At 43.7% G+C, this 14223-nt stretch overlaps 1 protein-coding gene across 7 annotated transcripts in view; it reads left to right on the forward strand.

The window, feature by feature from the left end:
* The window catches only part of CADM2 (cell adhesion molecule 2), a 1031723-nt gene that overhangs the window by 723916 nt on the left and 293584 nt on the right, over positions 1–14223 (forward strand). For 2 of the 7 annotated variants that reach the window (XM_043538398.1, XM_043538396.1), the window contains exon 1: positions 2912–3031. The exons of 4 other annotated variants lie outside the window; for them this stretch is intronic. The gene's annotated coding sequence lies outside the window, so the exon portion shown is untranslated. Of the gene's footprint in view, positions 1–2911; positions 3032–6875; positions 7002–14223 lie in introns of those variants that run through there. One more of the 7 variants, XM_043538397.1, reaches the window with a different exon arrangement.

A 14223-nucleotide genomic window follows, 5' to 3' on the forward strand; every position in this document is an offset into this window, starting at 1 on the left:
TTTTTTTAAAAAAACATGTTCATAATAGAGCTGAATGAAAACTGTAATTTCCATGCTATGGAAAATTCTGATTTTTCTTCAACATTTGTTTTCATCGTGAATCTGAATGAAATATCAAAATTTCTCATGGAATGAAAAGTTTTAAAAATCAATTTCGAAATTTTAAACTGTTTTGTTTTGAGCCAGTTCATTATTAAACTGCATCTGCCTAAAGTGTGTTAGTGCCTCGTGAGAGTTGTAAATTGGGTGCCGCATGCCCTCAGTATTTCCTATGGGCTGGGGTCTGAAGCTGGATTAGGTCTCCTATGATGCACTCCAATGAGGTGACTCCCATAGTGGACCACACAGCTTGATTAGAGGAAAGATGAAAGGTGAGGTCTGGCTTAGGAGCCTTAGAAGAGAATGGGGGTGCATGAAACTCATGAACTAAAACTACCCTGTGGCACCTTAGGGAGACAGTTTTATGTCAAACTGACCCAAAATAAAATATTTACTTTTGATTTTCCTAATGGAATATTGGGTGGGGGGAAGGCAAACTCAAATTTTTTCACAGAAATTCCCATATCGTTAAAACCCCCTGAAATGTTGATGTCATTCTTCAGAACTGAAAGATTCTTCTTCAGCAGAAGCTGGGGAGTAATGTTCTTCTGCAGAGAATGTTCTCAATAGAACTGAGGCCACCGGGTTAGCAAAGATGGCTACTCTTAGCAAAGATGGCTGTTGTCTCAGTCATCTACTCCTCCCAGCCTGATGGCACAGGAGCAACTGTTCTCTCCACTGGCATTGGGAGTAATGGGAGAGGGTGGCCATTTTGAAAAAGGGCAATTCTTTGTGAGTTTCTATGAAGGGGAAGATTGTATGTGCCATCTGTACTGACAGAATAAGGTTCCATTTTGAAAAATAAAAGAAAAATAGCCATTCATCCTAAATATTTATTTTCAAAAACTACTGCTTGCACTAATGAGGTGGAAGGCTTGGGGAAACTAGAGTGTAGTATGTGTCTGTATTTGCAGGGGAATGCTGGAGGGTACAGGAAGAAGAGGAAATCTTGGAGAGGGGAACATGGAGGACAGGAAAGCGGAAAAAAATTGGTTGAAGTTCAAGTGAATGTAGACAGTGCAAATGGAAAGGGAAATTGGGAGTGTACGTATGAGGAAAGAGAAATGTGGAGTATGTGAGCAGGGGCATGAGGAGGACAGAAAGGAAGGAGAAAAAGAAAAAAACAACTAATCTGTCTTCAAAAATCAGTTTAATCTAATCTGGGACTATGTGTACTTTAATCATATGATGGCATTACTACAGGGAAGAGTTAAAGTTATTTGAGTCCTTAAGTATGCATTTTTATACTTTATACTACTTTTTAACTTTAACTCTACATTTCATAGGTTTATAACACCTGTTTTGGGGAAAATTCCCATTGTTTTCTGGGAATACACACAACATAGTATGCTGAAATCCCTAGAAGATCAGCACCACCATATATTTTGGAATTACCTTAGAAGGTACTTAGGAAATTGCTAAGGGTGCTTATTTACATAGCAAGGGTCTATACCACACAAAATTTTGTACAATATATGAGAAGTGTGATCTAGTAATCATTATCGACTTTACTGCTAGTCATTCATAGTTTCTAATGTAAGGGGACATATGCTTGGAACGCCTTCAAGATCCTGTGCAATGTGTTATCTATCGGTCCTGCAGACACATTTCTGTTATTTAATTTAGATGTGAAAGGAGCCTGAATTACCATTTTAAAAATTAGTGTGTGGAAAAAACAATAGACACAGTCAGCCACATAACAAGAATGCTGAGGGGAAGAGTTTTCTATGGAGCTATTATACTTCCATAAAACAAGGGGCCCAAACCTGTAGGATAGGTCCATAAATGGCTATTAGCTAGGATGGTCAGGGATGCTACCCCATGCTCTGTGTATCCCTAAATCTCTGACTATCAGAACCTGGGACTGAATGACAGGGATGGATTACTCTATAATTGCCCTGTGCATTCCTTCTGAAGCATCTGGCATCGACTACTGCCAGAGAACAGGGTACTGAGCTAGATAGACCATTGGTCTGACTCAGCAGAGCCACTCTTATGTTCTTAATGTAGCCCTAAATTCCAAATCCTGTCTGAAACCACAGAAGCTTTTCCTGTCATCAGGAAATGAAGTAAATGAACTGAACATCGAAAGAGACCCAACTAGTAGTATTTGTCTTATTTGCATTATCTTCCAAAAGTTCAGAGCTGTTCAGTTGTTAACATCAGTCAGACAGTACTTTGGTTGTTACAGAATGGTGTGTTATGCAGGATAAATAAATCTGGGTATCATCTGCATAAAAATGATATACTGCATCATAATGGTAAAAAATCCAAGTCAGTTGAAGTGTATAGATATTGAAAAATGTAGATCCAATACAGAGTCAGGGAAACTCCATAATTCAAAGGAGTAATATCAAAGACCCGTTATTTATGGTTACAGGCTTTCACCATTGAGACAAATAGAAATGAAAACCTGTCAGATTCCATCTTTGGAGGGTGATTATAAAAAGTTGTTAAGGCAGTCTTAGTAGCATGATCTGACCTCGGTAGGAAATATTCCGGTACTATAGTATCATTGAGATAAAACAGCATTCCCTCTTCTACAGACATCTCATTGTCCTTTTGCTGGGATAGATTGATTTAAAATAGGGTAGATATTTAAGAGTTCCCTTGAAAACAGTGGACATGTTAATAAGTGTAGGTGGTTATTGAAAGTGTTCTTTGGGAGACTGTCATGGGGTGTATATACCCCATGCTGGACCAGCAACCAAGGAGTTAATGCAGGTACCTTTGGGCAATGCTGATTGGCAGCTTCGCAGCAGCTGGGAGAATAAAAGAGCTGGGAAGCAGCTGGCAAGGCTGCTGCCAGAGGAGCAAGCAGGCTGGAGAAGGGAACTCCTGCTAGTAATCTGCTGAGAAGCAGCTCCAAGACCGCATCGTGAGAAGGGAGGATCAGACCAACAGGCTGAAAAGCCTACAGAAAGCAGGAGAGGTAGGAAGGAGCGCAGGGCATGGCTGGAGTTGCTGTGTCCTGATTGTGCTGAGCTGACTTAAGGGCCCTGAGCTGGAACCCAATGGAGTGGGTGAGCTGGGGTACCCCTACCAACCCCCTGAGAGACTTAGGAACTGAGGGTGGTTTTCAGACCCCCTGGGCATCAGGACCAGATTACTAGGAATAAAGAGAAAGTCCACACACCCCAGTGGGACATGGGCAAGAGGGACCAACTGACACCCTGCCAGACTGAGTGAACTCTGGTGCAGTTCTCTGCCTGGCCAGAAGGGGTGTTGTGGCATTAACACACCAGCCCACAGAAAGCATTTACATCCAAAAGAATTCCATACCCAACATGTTTAGTTCTTTGAAAATCTGTTTACTTGTTTTGGTGCCTAAATGGGAGCTGGGATCTTTTCAAAATCCAGTCCATAGTCTCTTTACCCTCTCTGCTCATCCAGCAGGGATCACTGGGTAAGAGGGCTCAAAGTGGGAAGAAGTCTGAAAGCCATCTGTGTGAGGAGCGCACAGCTAAATATGCTTTGCCTGGTTGAGTGGCTAGGCTGTGTTGAGAAGAGAACAATAGTAGCAAAGAGGCACCTGAAATATGTACTGATGCTCCTTTCTCTGTGTTCCCACCGAAGGTATTAAGTGATTGCTCAATTGGGATTAGTTGCTAATAGAAAATTTTGAAAGGAATTGTCTATTAGTTTCCTGCTCCCACTGGAAGAAAACAATTGGGAATTGTATAAAATGGCAGGCAGCCTCAATTCTAGTTTTCCATACTGTAATTTTTCAGTCCACCTACTGTTTTGGGAGAGGAAGTTGGAGCATAAACCACGTCATCCATCAGGATGCAATCTTCCCTGAGTGTGGGAATCTTTCTAAATGTAAAAATGTGTTAATGATAATGTCCTCTATCTATTTATTTAAAATTAGCATTTATCGCCCAGAAATTAATACAACTGGCCAAAGCAAATCAAGACAGCAAGTCTGGGTCACAAGTGCAATAATTCATCCAGTAATAATAAGCACTGCAACTAGTTTAAAATCGCAAAAATACACTGCGGGATGCAGTTCAGAATCAATAAATAATGAGGCAGAAGAAAATGTGAAGATATAGGAATGGTATGAGCGCTGCAGTTTTCAGAAAGTTCACAAAACTATTGACATGTTTTCCTCACATTCTAGCTTGCCTCAGAGGAATAAACGAATTTATAATAGTGATAATAGTTCTAAATAAAGTTTCTGGCTGTTCTTTACCCTCTCCAGTTATAGTGGAGAAATAATTGGCTCTGGTTTCTTTCAGAGCTTTCCAATATTGAGACAACGTTGAGATTTCCACATAATATTGTGTATTCATAGCCCAAATGCTGCTTGTTCTTCCAGCCAGCATCCTTGAATCCTTCAAGGCCTCAAGCTCTGTTACATAACAAGAAAACTGCCAAAATATGAATCAGAAATTTTGTCTGAATTGAAGCAGTTTCTCAGCTTTACTGGAAATAGTAATAAAACAATTTTACAGCATCCTCTACTGTTTTTAGTATGACAGGTTTCAGCATAGCAGCCGTATTAGTCTGTATCCACAAAAAGAACAGGAGTACTTGTGGCACCTTATAGACTAACAAATTTACTAGAGCATAAGCTTTTGTGGGCTACGGCCTACTTCATCGGATGCATAGAATGGAACATATAGTAAGAAGATATATACATACAGATAAGTTGGAAGTTGCCATACAAACTGTGAGAGGCTAATTAGTTAAGATGAGCAGGAGAAAAAAACTTTTGTAGTGATAATCAAAATGGCCTATTTAGACAGTTGATGAGAAGGTGTGAGGATACTTAACTTAGGGAAATAGATTAAATGTGTAATGACAGAGACTGGGCTGGGTCATTACACATATTGAATCTATTTCTCTAAGTTAAGTATCCTCACACCTTCTCATCAACTGTCTAAATAGGCCATTTTGATTATCACTACAAATGTTTTTTTTCCTCCTGCTCATCTTAACTAATTAGCCTCTCACAGTTTGTATAGCAACTTCCAACTTATCTGTATGTATATATATATCTTCTTACTATACGTTCCATTCTGTGCATCCGATGAAGTGGGCTGTAGCCCACGAAACTTATGCTCTAATAAATTTGTTAGTCTCTAAGGTGCCACAAGTACTCCTGTTTTTAGTATGGTTTATTTTATTTGTTTTCCAAAAAACCCAGAGCAGTCATTCCAATCAATAGCAACATAAATTGCACAGTAAAATCATAGCAAGCTTGAACCAAACAGACTTAACAAACTGTAACCTAGGGATGGTGAAGTGCAGTACACATTATCACTGTAAGGAGTGAGGTGGGGGCAGGCTGTCAACCTGGGATAGGCCTGGTGTGGTGAGAGGATTGGCTGAGTGCAGGTGCTCCACAATCTGTCATGCATTTCACCAGCTCAGTTGGTGGCTGCTTGATGGGGCGAATCTAGAGGAGTTTATATTTAAAAAAAAAAATACAAGACAAAACTGTTTGTTTGTGTAAAACAAATGGACATCAACATGGGCACTAAAAACAGTGACATTCCCAGTTTTGAAGAAGGAATGGTCATCTTGCAAACATGCCAACTATCACATCTCCCCTTAGAAGAAACAACAAAAAATCCTCACGATTTCTTCATTTTTAAATTCTTGAAACTTGGAAGAAGATAACAGAATAATGCTGTTGGTAATCACATCACAGATTAAATATGCATACACACAAGCCCCTCTATTAAGTTTAATGGGTTCAATTAAAATGCCTCTAATAGCTCCAAAGTACAATAAAGTTGCATCATTTGTTACAAGAGAATTTAAATCCCTCCCTTGAAGGAGTCTGTCAGTCACAGGGATGACAAAAGGTTGAGGTTAAGTGAGGGAAGGATCAGGAAATTTCTTAAGGGGAGATGGTTTCAGCAGGACCAGAGACGATGCAAGTTCGGAGTTTTGAGGTGAGGAAACAGGAGAAGATGGAGAGCATGAAGGTCAGAAAGGGAGAGGAGTGCTCACTGTAACAAACCACTTCTTTGGTTATTGGATTTTGTGATTCTGGCTCAGAATGAATGACACGATAAAATAATAATTTAAAAAAGTAATTGTGAAATACTCATATTTTGTTTTCCTATTCCTTGGATCTTTCTGTCTTTATTTTAAAATGTCTTAAGAATTGAACCTCTTATATTGTAAATGCAGTATTTTTTCATATTTGGATGTATTACTGTTTATTTTTTACTATGTAAACTTTGTTCATTTTTTTTTCCTGACTTCCTCTAATTTTCCTGTGGTTTTTTTAAATTTTACTTTTATCTATTGAATGGGTTTTTTTCCCCAACCGGCGACCAAAAGCTTCTTCATGTATTTCCCTCCTCTCCCAGCCCCCAAGTGATTGAGTTCTGATACAAATTCATTATTTTATTATTTGTCAGATTTTCAGAAGTGCTCAGCACCCAGCACGCTCTCACTGTGGCACTTACACAGATTTTTGGAACAGCTTGGTACATTTCAGTTGAGCTCTTTCGAAAATCTGACCATTTTATGTGGTGTATAAATGGGAGCTCCCTTGATACTCTGGCCCTTAGCGTGGGTGCTGAACTCTTATAAAAACCTGGCCAAGAGTGTCATAAGAGTGCATGGCACTTTGCAAACAAGGGCTCCAATTGTGCAACTGACTTGACCCAGGGTACTTTTGTACAGAACCCTATTGAAATCTTTGGGGTTTTGTCAGGGGTATATAGACCCTATGCTTTCCTGGTCACTGAAAGGTTAATAAGGAAACTGGCTGCCTGTTCAGCTGGAGCTGATTGATGGCCTCACAACAGCTGCAGAGGGAAAAGGGCTGCAAGCCACAAAAGCAGGGTGGCTGTTTGAGCAACTGAGCCTGCTATAACAGATTGGTGAGAAGCCACCCAGGAAACCAGCAGATTCTCTGGGAGAGAGGAACACAGAGTGTGAGTTTGGGAAATAACCTCCAAAAGAGGTGTGGTGGTAGCAGTAAGAGTGTGCAAGAAACTGATTCCAACTGCTTCAGATTATATTGGAACCCAGAGGAATGGGCAGGCCTGGGTTCCCCTGCAGACCCTGCCAGAGGGGTTTTTAAAGTCTGCAAAGAAAGTGGTCCAAACCCCAAGAGATCAGAGACTGTGGACCGTGGCAAATTAGCCACTGGGCTGACAGGGCCTGGGGCCCTGGCCAATTGGCACCCTTGCACCCTGACCCGACTCTCTGGTAGGAGTGCCAAGCAGGGTGGGGGAAGCCCAAGCACTCCCACCCCACTTCCTGGCAGGAGCACCATGGGAAACCCCAACACCCAGACCCAGCTGTGACCCTGGGACTGGAGGAGCTCTAGGTCCCTGCCACAGCTTCAGGGCTCAGGGAGCTCTCACTCCCTACTGCAGCTCTGGGGGGCGGGCAGAACTTCTCTGGTCTTGAGGCCACAGGAAAGAGGGGTGAGAAAGCAAATGGGTTGTGGGGCTGCAGTGGGGGGTGGAATAGGGCAGGGCCGCTGAGGGAAGGGCAGAACAGGATGGAGCTGTAGGCAGGGGCAGAACAGGGGCAGGACTGCAGGCGGAAGGGTTATTCTGTGGGTATCCCACAGAATTCTTGTTGTTTTTGTTCAACATCTTATTAATTATCTGGATGATGGGATGGATTGCATCCCCAGCAAGTTCATCAATGACACTAAGCTGGGGGAAGAGGTAGATATGCTTGAGGGTATGGATAGGGTCTAGAGTGACCTAGACAAATTAGAGGATTGGGACAAAAGAAATCTGAGGTTCAACAAGGACAAGTGCAGAGTCCTGCACTTAGGATGGAAGAATCCCATGCACTGCTCAGGCTGGGGACCAACTGTCTAAGTGGCAGTTATGCAGAAAAGGACCTGGGGATTACAGTGGACAAGAAGCTGAATATAAGTCAACAGTGTGCCCTTGTTGCCAACAAGGCTAACGACATATTGGGCTGCATTAGTAGGAGCATTGCAAGCAGATCAAGGGAAGTGATTATTCCCTTCTATTCGGCACTGAGGCCACATCTGGACTATTGCATCCAGTTTTGGGCCCCTCACTACAGAAAGGATGTGGACAAATTGGAGAGAGTCCAGCGGAGGGCAATGAAAATAATTAGGGTGCTGGGGCGTATGACTTATTAGGAGAGGCTGAGGGAACTGGACTTATTTAGTCTGCAGAAGAGAAGAGTGAGGGGGGGATTTGATAGCAGCCTTCAACTACCTGAAGGGGGATTCCAACGAGGATGGATCTAGACTGTTCTCAGTGGTGGCAGATGACCGAACAAGGAGCAATGGTCTCAAGTTGCAGTAGGGGAGGTCTAGTTTGGATATTAGGAAAAACTATTTCACTAGGAGGGTGGTGAAGCACTGGAATGGGTTGCCTAGGGAGGTGGCCTTTTTCCATCTTTAGAGGTTTTTAATGCCCAGCTTGACACAGCCTTTTTAATGCCCAGGTTGACAAAGCCCTGGCTGGGATGATTTAGTTGAGGTTGATCCTGCTTTGAGCAGAGGGTTGGAGTAGATGACCTCCTGAGGTCTCTTCCAACCCTAATCTTCTATGATTCTAAGGGGTGTGGTGGCAAGCAAAGAGCTCATCAGCTCAGGGCAGCTCTGCATCCTCCCCTTCTGCATACAACAAGGACAATATAGTGTCCCTGCTCCTCCTTCCCATCAGTACTTGCCCTGGGAAGGGGTTGAGGAGTGCCTGGAGTTGCATCCCCACAAGCTGGGAAAGGGGAGAGGAAACCCTACTGCATCTCCCCCAGGCCTCGGAGAGTGGTGTGAAGAACCCAGGGGGAGCAGAGGTGAGGCTTGTGTGGGGGTTGAACTGAGTGGATGGGGTCTGGATGGGGACAGAACTGATCGGGGCTGGAGGGCAGGGTTAATTGCTGTGCAGAGGATGGACAGATGTGGGGACGAGAGCTCCTGTAGCAGGGGCCAAAATCACCTTATCCAGTACATTTGGGAGAATTCTCCCCCACACACCGATGATGTGTGGGGAGAGTTCAAAAATCAAAAGACAGAAACACAATATAATAGGATTGTGGGAGGTGGGGAGGCTGATTCTTGATTTTAGTCTCTTGAGGTTGGCAATTCTGCACATGGACGTACCGGTCAAATGTCAGATTTGGGCCAGATAAAATCCTATTGAAGAGTTTGCAGTCAGTGTTTAGACACAGCATAATGGGTGAAGACAATGGAAGTAATGAGGGTAGATACATGGATTACCACAAAAGATCATATGATTGTTTTGGTTATTTTTTGCATGTCTCTTACTGGTGCTGTTAAAAAGTATATTTCTTTTCAGTATGTGTGATATAGTATTTATACACCAAAGGGATTGGTGGGAGGGGGTGGTAGGGAGAGGAGAGGGAAGGAAGTAGGAACTCCTGAGGAATCAGGGCCCAATCCTGTACTGAGAACCATAGGGATTTCATTGGGGATTCTCACTGGCTCAGGAGTCTTCTAGAATCAACATATTGGTTCTCCATGTAGGGTCGAAGTCTTGATGTCCATCTTTTGATGGAAAGAAAATAATAATGAACACTATGAATGAAATTCACCCAGCTGCTGAGAACCACCGCAAGGTCCTTCAGACATTTAAGAGACACCTTGGGTTTGCACGCCAGGGATCGGGAATTGGGAAGTCCATGAGCAGGCTAGGGGTTTCTGCTCCCTCTACAGGCCACACTAGGGGCTTGTCTATGCAAAGACCTAGTGTGCAGCAAGACAGGGTACAAATGTACAGCACAGTAACTTGTTGTGCACTAACTGGTTCTGTGGATCCTGTAGCCATGTAGTAAAAGTTCTATAGTGTGCTTTGACATACTGCTCTTTTAAATAGCAGTACATGAAAGTTCATTACAGAACTTTGATATGTCGCAAGGTTCATGCAGTCACTTAGTGCAGGGCAGGCTAGTTCACTGAATCTTTTCACTCTGGCTTGCTGGGTACTAAGTCTCCATGTGGACAATCCCTGTGATCTGCACACATGCCCCCCCAAAATGGCCTACATGGAGAAGGGTCACGAATTGTTCACAGGGATGGGGTGGCCCCAACATGCTGTTTAAGTGGCATAAAGAGGCTGGAGTAGCAGATTCCGTAGGAAGTGCTGCTGCCCCATGCTCCTAAGCCTGAGTTGCTGATGATGGATTTAATCTTCCTTGTGTCCCCATGTGGCTGACTATGTATCACTCAATTACTTGGGTTTTATTCTGCTGACATGAATTTTACTTCATGAAAGAATTAGCACAATCCAGATATATTTATATTACCTCTCCCTTTAAAGCAGAAGAACCGAAAGTTCCATTTTTGTCTGGGGGTGCAGGCTCAGGAGTGGGGCTGGAGATGAGGGGTTTGGGGTGTAGGAGGGGGCTCCAGGCAGGGGGATGGAGCTGAGGGGTTCAGAGTATGGGAGGGGGCTCCAGGCTGAGGCAGGGGGTTGGGGTGTGGGAGGGGGTATGGGCTCTGGTCTGGGGGGTGCAGATTCCAGGGTTGTGCCAGAAATGAGGGGTTCAGGGTGAAGGAGGGAGCTTCTGTCTGGGGCAGGGTGTTGGGTGCAGGAGGGTTGGGGTTGCCACCTGGGGTGCAGACCCTGGGGTGGGGCTGGAGATGAGGGATTTGGGGGTATAGGAGGGGGCTCTGGGTGGGGTTGAGCGGTTCAGAATGCAGGAGGGAGATCAGGGCTGGGGCAGGGGATTGGGGCATGGAAGGGGTGAAGGCTCCAGGCTGGGGCCATGGATGAGGGATTTAGGGTGTCAGAGGGGGCTCCAGGCTGGGGTTGAGGGGTTCAGAGTGCAGGAGGGGACTCTGAGCTGGGGCAGGGAGTTAGGGTGTAGGGAGGTGTGAGAGCTCTGGCTCAAGCTCTGGGGTGTGGCTGGGGATGAGGGGTTTGGGGTGTGGGAGGGTGCTCCAGGCTGGGACCAAGGGGATCAGGGCTGGGGAGGGGATTGGGGCATGGGAGGAGGTCCGGAGTGCAGGCTCTGGGTGGCCCTTACCTCAAGCAGCTCCCAGAAGCAGCAGCATGCCTCCTCTGTCTCCTATGTGGAGAGGTGGCCAGGCAGCTCTGCGCACTGCCACGTTTGCAGGTGCCCTCCCCGCAGCTCCCATTGGCAGTTCCCAGCCAATGGGAGTTGCAGAGCTGGCACTTGGGGTGGGGGTAGTGTGCAGAGCCTCCTGGTTGCCCTATGCATAGGGGCCAGAGGGGGGACACGGAGCAACTTAGAGCCAGCTCAGGCAGAGAACCTGCCTTAGCTCCGCTGCACCGCCGACCAGACTTTGGCCGGGTCTGCGGTCAAAAACTGGACACCTGGCAACTCTATTTAGCAGTCTATTTTTAAAGTAACTGTAGGATGTTATCTGTATGCAAAAACAAAAGAGTAAATTGTGTTCCTGATCTTTGATGATGGAATTATGCCAGGGCATGTCATCCTCTAATAGCTGTACCCAAGGAAAACAGGAAATCTCAAAAGATCTTTCTTTGGCAGTATCTTCATGAGGCTAGCTCAGATTGTAAACTCATGACATTTTTAAATATATATATTTTTTGTGGTGAGTTTTGTTATGCTGTCATTAGAAATTTCTACTCACTTTATCAAATTCTGGCTTGTGTAACCCTATTGACTTAATGTGAGTGTAACTGAAGATAGAATTTAGCTCCAGGATTTTATATTACTGCCCTACAAAATATCCACCGTTCTACAATATATCCAATTGACCTCCCATAGGTCTTTATATAGGTCATTATATTTCCTTTACTGCTGCTGAGAATGTTGTAATGCATTTTGATTTGACAGATATTATTTCTCCATGTTTCCTCTAATAATTATGATTTGTACATTTATCCACACTCAGTGCTACGGATTGCCTATTAGGAGGACTACTTCAATGATTTACTATATTTTGGTTTAGTAACCTCTTATTTTTTTTGTGTGTACCAATTGCAGCAAAGTTAGAAACTTTGTTCTCGGTACCACCCTCTCGGTGGTTTATATAAATAATAAAGCCACTAAAGTCTCCTCTTTGTTCCCAAAGTACCACACTGACCTCTTTCTATTTTGAAAAAGTTCCATCTACTGCTGATCTCTTTATTCCTTCCTCATGGCAGTTTTCAGCCTACGGTGCCTCTTTTCATCTGTTTTCTTGACTTAAGAATTAATTATTTAAATTTGTCAAATGTTCTCTGAAAATATAAATACATCAGGTCGTAATTCCCCTAAAAACTTCTCTAAAAGAGATGGTAGAATTTCTAGCCCTGCATTTCTGCACATTGGGTTTTGTTTGGGTTTTTTTGGCATTCACAGATGCATAGAACTATGTAAGAACAGCCATACTGTGTCAGACCATTAGTCCATCTAGCTCCGTATCCTGTCTCTGACAATGCCCAGTGCCATATGTTTCAGTGGGAATGAACAGAAGAGGGCAATTTCAAGTGATCTATTTCCTGTAATCCCCCCAGCTTCTGGCAGTTGGAGGTTCAGGGATACAGGAAGCATGGGGTTGCTTCCCTGACCATGTTGGCTAATAGCCATTTATGGACCTATCCTCCATGAATTTATCAAATTATTTTTTTAATCCAGTTATGATTTTGGTCTTCACAACATCCCATGACAATGAGTTCCACAGTGAGCAGTAGCTCACGAAAGCTTATGCTCTAATAAATTGGTTAGTCTCTAAGGTGCCACAAGTACTCCTTTTCTTTTTGCAGATACAGACTAACACGGCTGCAACTCTGAAACCAGGTTTGCGCTGTTAGTTTTTAAACCTGCTGCCTATATTTCATCATGTGACCTCTAGTTCTTGTGTTAAGTGAAGAGGTAAACACCTCGTTATTTGCTTTCTCCGCACCATTCATGATTTTTATAGTGCTTTTATCATATCATATGCCTTAATTATCTCTCTTCTAAACTGAAGAGTCCCAGTCTTTTTTTAATCTCTCCTTATAGAAGCTGTTCCATTCCCTTAATCATTTTTGTTGCCCTTCGCTGCACCTCTTCCAATTCTAATATCTTTTTTGTGATGGGGGGTAACCAAAACTACACACCATATTCAAGGTGTGGATTTATATAGTGACATTATGGTCAGTCTATCCCAGGAATCAGCAACCTTTGGCACGCGGCCTATCAGGGAAATCCACTGGCAGGCCGGGACAGTTTGTTTACCTGAAGCTTCCGCAGGTTCGGCCGATCGCAATTCCCACTGGCCGTGGTTTGCCGGCCTGGCCAATGGGCGCTGCAGGCAGCATCGTAGGCCGAGGGATGTGCTGGCCGCAGCTTCCAGGATTTCCCTGATGGGCCGCGTGCCAAAGGTTGCCAATCCCTGGTCTATCCCTTTCCTAATAACCTTTGACTAAATGTCTAATTTAGACCCTGTCATTTTGTATGTATAGGTGGAATTTTTTCCAAATATGCATTACTTCCCACTTATCAGTATTGAATTTCATCTGCCATTTGATCACCCAGACACCAATTTAGTGATCCATTTGTAACTGTTAGTTAAGCCCAAAGCTGACTGCTATTTTGAATAATTTTGTAGTATCTGCAGATGTTACCAATTCACTGTTCACCCTTTTTCCAGATCATTAATGAATATGTTGAACAGTGCAGGTCCCAACACAGATCTTTGGGGGAACCCCACTGTGTACCTCACTGCATTAACTAATGAGTTAACATCACTACATTATCTTCAGATAATAATAATACTTATAAATGATGAACAGGCTTTTATCCATGCTCTAAAATGCTTATATAATTGAATTTTCATAATAAATATTGGAATAGACTGCCCATCACACTCAACAATGAATATGCCCCAGAAACAGTAACAGAATGAAAATTTCTCCACAGCAAGCATAATATTTCTCCAATCTTCAGCCCACTCTCTCCTCAAAAGCCCACAGAAAAGATGGGCCTTACACCATGTCTGAAAAGTTACAAAATCTGGGCTCTGGTAGATCAAGTGTGAAGCGAGTTCCAAAGTCAGGTACTGCACACAGGGAGTGCTCTGCCAACCCTGCCTTTTCATTTGTAATGAGAAAGCTTACCCTTAAATGTCTCTGATCTCAGTAGCGGTATAATGCCATAGGCTGCTTCCTCCCTCCTCCCCCCCCCCGCGCCAGCCAGGACAGCCTATTTGCCCTATCTCTGACTTTGAGATGCTGCTGCTAT

Source organism: Chelonia mydas, chromosome 1, assembly GCF_015237465.2.
Source record: "Chelonia mydas isolate rCheMyd1 chromosome 1, rCheMyd1.pri.v2, whole genome shotgun sequence".
Taxonomy (NCBI): Eukaryota; Metazoa; Chordata; order Testudines; family Cheloniidae; genus Chelonia; species Chelonia mydas.